The 4,288-nt window shown below is 38.2% G+C and overlaps 1 non-coding gene and 1 pseudogene across 1 annotated transcript; both read right to left on the reverse strand.

The window, feature by feature from the left end:
- Positions 1 to 2,964: 2,964 nt before the first annotated feature.
- On the reverse strand, positions 2,965 to 3,516 carry LOC103599549 (annotated as a pseudogene).
- A 698-nt stretch (positions 3,517 to 4,214) lies between these two features.
- Positions 4,215 to 4,288, reverse strand: TRNAI-GAU. The gene has a single exon. It is a non-coding gene; the product is annotated as a tRNA-Ile (tRNA).

Below are 4,288 nucleotides of genomic sequence, written 5' to 3' on the forward strand. Positions count from 1 at the left end.
ATCCTTCCAGAGGCAGCACCCAGGGTGGCTGGGGGTGAGAGGCTAGCTCTCCCATGATTTCCATCAGCTTCCTAAGCCAACATTCCACAATACCATCCTGCTAAAAGTGTTATCTTTCTGTGCAAGTGAGGCTTCAAGATAAGCCTTCCAACCTCTCTTCCAAGCAGACTGCATCCCCTAAACTAATCTCACAAATTCTGGAGCTACAGTGCCTCTCCCCTCACTTTTTCACATGGCTGTGCTTATTATTCAGGAGCAGCTTAGATATCATCTCCCCTAGGAAGCCTTCACTTCTTCTCCAAGTCTGGGTTAGATCATACCGTACTGCAATTAGCTTGGTTTCTTGTCTGTCTCATGCTCTGGTCTGTGATTTCCCTGAATGCAGAGAATGGAGTTTGTTTATGATTTGACCTTCAGTACCTTACTAAATGTTTACTAAAGGAACGTTTGTTTGTATGCGTGTGGGCTCTGTTCAGACATTTGACTGTTGGGATACTGACTTTTCCCTTAGGAACTCCTGCTTTTGAGTAGCACCAGATCACAGTTTTGGGGGAATCAAGGTGACTTACAGTCACACTGTATACACTTTATGAGGCTTTTGTAAGGAAGTCTGTTGTGGGCACCTGTTTTTGTCTATTAAGCCTCCACACCCCTTCTGGAAACAGCACTTTGATTTCTCTCTGGAGTACCTAATGTCTTCTTTTGATCCATATATTTGTGTGGGACTGACCTCCTTACCACCCCCTCTTCCAGGAGAGGGTGTGTGACCTCATCAGTCCAAGTAGTATAAGTCTTGTCTTGGTTTCAGGAATGGGTATGTGATCTACTAAGCTGGGCCAAATCAGAACAGGTCTTGAGACATTTGTTGAAACTACTGTGAAAAAGAAGCTCTTTTTCTTTTGTTTGAGGGGGCAGAGAGTTGAGTTGAGATGATAGAAGAAACTCCTGGAGCTGCTGAATATAATGAAGCCAACACCCATGAAAGTGAAGCTGACAAATGGAGACAGATTCTTGGCAACACTGACTACCTGGATCTAGCTTTAGACCTACCAGCTAGACCTACAGTTAGACCAGGCTTGGGCTGTTCATGTACTTGTGCCAGTACATGGACATGAGATAATTCCCTTTTTCACTCATGCTTTTGGCACTTGCAGCAAAAGAGTCCTAATTGATAGAGTCTGGGAAAATAAAAAAAAATGAAGGGTGCCTTAGAGTTCTAAGCACAATAATCTGCCCACAGTATTTGCTCACAAATACTTATTAAGGGTTGTTATGGGCATTAAGTAAGATCATGTGCCATGTAAATAAAGTAAGGCATTACTAAATATAAGCCTTACAGATATTTTCAGCTGTAAATCTTTCACTTTGTCCCAGGAATGTGTCCAAAAGATCTTTGGATATTGAGTAACTTCCTTTTTAGATGTGGAGATTTAGTTAGAGAATGGCCTTCATTTCAGTAGATTCCCCAAACCTACCACTTGGTGGGGACTTGATAGCAGATTTCTATTGTTGTCAACATGGCCAGCATTTCTGTGGTTTTGTTTTATCTTTTACTTATTTCCTAAGCTCTGCCAGCTCAATGACTCTCTTTTTATTATCTTTTTCTTCCTTAATCTCTGCTTTGAATTGTTGTCTTTTAGTACTTTGAATGTATGTGGACATGTATGGCCAAATTTTTGATCTTCTCTGTGGCAATATTTTTCTTTCTTTTTGGTATGCTTATTTGCTTGTTTTCCCTCATTCCTTTTTTTCTTCTAGTTTTTAAAGCTTATTTTTTAAAAAACTGAAGTATAAAATACATATAGTAAAATGAGTAAAATACACTCATCAAATTCAGCACAGCCTGATGAATTTTTACTAATGTATTCACTTTTGTAACCATCACCAAGCAAGATAGGAAACATTTCTAGCAGAGCTCTTGTAGCAATTTTTAATAGATCCTGTGTTGGTTCCTTTTTTACATATTTACTTTTATATTAAAGTACATCTTTACATAAAGAAGTTTTAAGTGAACAAATTTTTACAGGTGTTTATACACATATGCAACCACCACTCAGATGAAGATATAGAACATTTCCAGCACCCTGGAAGCCTGTCTTATGCCCCAAGTAATACCCCCTCTAGAATAGGTAACTATTATTCTGACTATCATCACCATAAATCAGTTTTGCCAGTTTGTGAACTCCATATAAAAGGAATTATACAATATTTGTTTGTTTGAATCTGGCTTCCTTTGGTCAACACTATGAGATTTATCCAGATTGCTCTAAATAGCAATATATAATTTTGTTGATGAGGAATATTTGGTTTGTTTCCAATATTCACAATTATGAATAGATGCTACGAACATTCTTTTCATGTCTTTGGGTGGACATGTACTAATTTATCTTGAGTACTTAATAGGAATAGAATTGCTGGGTCATAGGATAGGCATACATGTAGCTTTAGTAAATACTGCCACTATTTACTCCCTCTGGCAATGTGAGAGTTTTAGTTCCACATCTTTACCAACACTTGGTATTGTTAATCTTAATTTTAGCCGTTTCTGTGGATGCATAGTGGTATCTCGTAGTGGTTTTAATTTGCATTTCCCTGATGAATAATATATTGAACACTTTTTCATATGCTTTCGATATGCATAACCAAATTTAGATATTCTCTTTGTGAAATGCCTGTTCAAGTCTTTTGCTCATTTTAAAAATTGGACTGTCTTATTGATTTGTGAGAGTTCCTTATACATCTGGATTCTAGTCTTTGTTATTTCTTTCTTTCTTTCTTTTTTTTTCTTTTTTTTTTTTTTTACTAGGCAAAGATCTTTATTAACCTTTGTTGCAAACTTTATTCCCAGGCTTCTTCAGCTTAATTAGCTGCAAAGAATTAACTGTGTATAAGCAAAAACTGAAAAGAGCTGCCATGTCCAAAGGGCATGGGCTTAAAAATATTAGAGATGTAGATTTTATCAGATCCTTAAACAAAACAATTTTAAAAAGCAGTCATAGTATAAAATAGCAGCTCCCAGAAACTTCTTCAAGTTTTATCTTCTTTAGAAGTTCACCCAATTCAGTTTGCCTCATTCTTGGAAGCCTCATCAAGATTCTCCACAAGATCTGGAACTTCACCATCCTCCTCCTCTCCAGGAGCAAGTTTGGGTAGAGCTGCAGCCAGCCTCCTTAGGCTGGTCAGACTGCACAGCTGGTTTAAGATGCTGGGTGGCATTTCTGTCAGCTGCTTTGTCTCAGCATGGCCTGTAATGGTGAAAGTGTTCACTGCCAGAGATGCCTGAACTTTAGGGTTGTTAGAGTGAATCATTGTTCCTTGGTTTGTAAACATATTCACTTCTTCAATACCAGAGAGATTGTTTACCCCTAACTTCTTTAAGGAGAACTGAAGTTTTCTGTCATCTGCTGTAGCTGTTCTATGAACCACCTCCTTTCTGCGAGCAGTTCCTTTCCTACCAATGTGCATTTGTGCCTGCAGTTTGGCAAGTTTTTCCTGGTTCATTATAGTTTCTTTCATCTTGCTGGAGCAGAAAAGGGGCCGTGCAGGGGACTAGGGTTGGCGCTCAGGGGGTCTCGGACAGACCAGCTGAGATTAGGCACACATGTGCGGGGGGTAGTCTTTGTTATTTCTGTGTATTGTTAGTATTTTCTCAGTCTGTGGATTGCCTTTTTACTCCTTTATTGGTGTTCTTTGTTGAACAAAAATCTTCAATTTTGATGAAATCCAGTTATGGTTAGTGCTTTTTGTGTCCTGTTTAAGAAATATTTGCTTACTTAAAAAAAAATTTTTTTTAAGTAAAAAAAAATATTTTTGGCAGCTGGCTGGTAAAAGGGAATCTGAACCCTTGATCTTGGTGTTATCAGCACCACGCTCTACTGGTGAGCAAACCTGCCACTTTGTTTTTCGCTTTTTTTTTTGCATCTGGCCGGTTTGGGATAACACCACATTCTAACCAACTGAGCTAACCAGCTAGCCAAAATTTAAAGATATTGTCTTACTTTTTTTCTGGAAGCTTTATTATTTCACCTTCCCAAGTTAGGTCTGCAGTCTATTCTTGAATTAATTTTTATATATGCTGTCAAGTAGAGGTCAAATTTCATTCTTTTCATTTAACACCCACTGGAGCACATGCTGTTTCCTTTTTAGTCTTTTTTTTTTTTTCTATCAAGCTGTTTGAAGCATATTAGTTTATATATATATATATATTTGGCAGCTGGCCAGTCCAGGGATTGAACCCTGGACCTTGGTGTCATCAGCACCACGCTCTAACCAGCTGAGCTAACTGGCC

Source organism: Galeopterus variegatus, unplaced genomic scaffold (genome assembly GCF_000696425.1).
Source record: "Galeopterus variegatus unplaced genomic scaffold, G_variegatus-3.0.2 Scaffold3003, whole genome shotgun sequence".
Taxonomy (NCBI): Eukaryota; Metazoa; Chordata; class Mammalia; order Dermoptera; family Cynocephalidae; genus Galeopterus; species Galeopterus variegatus.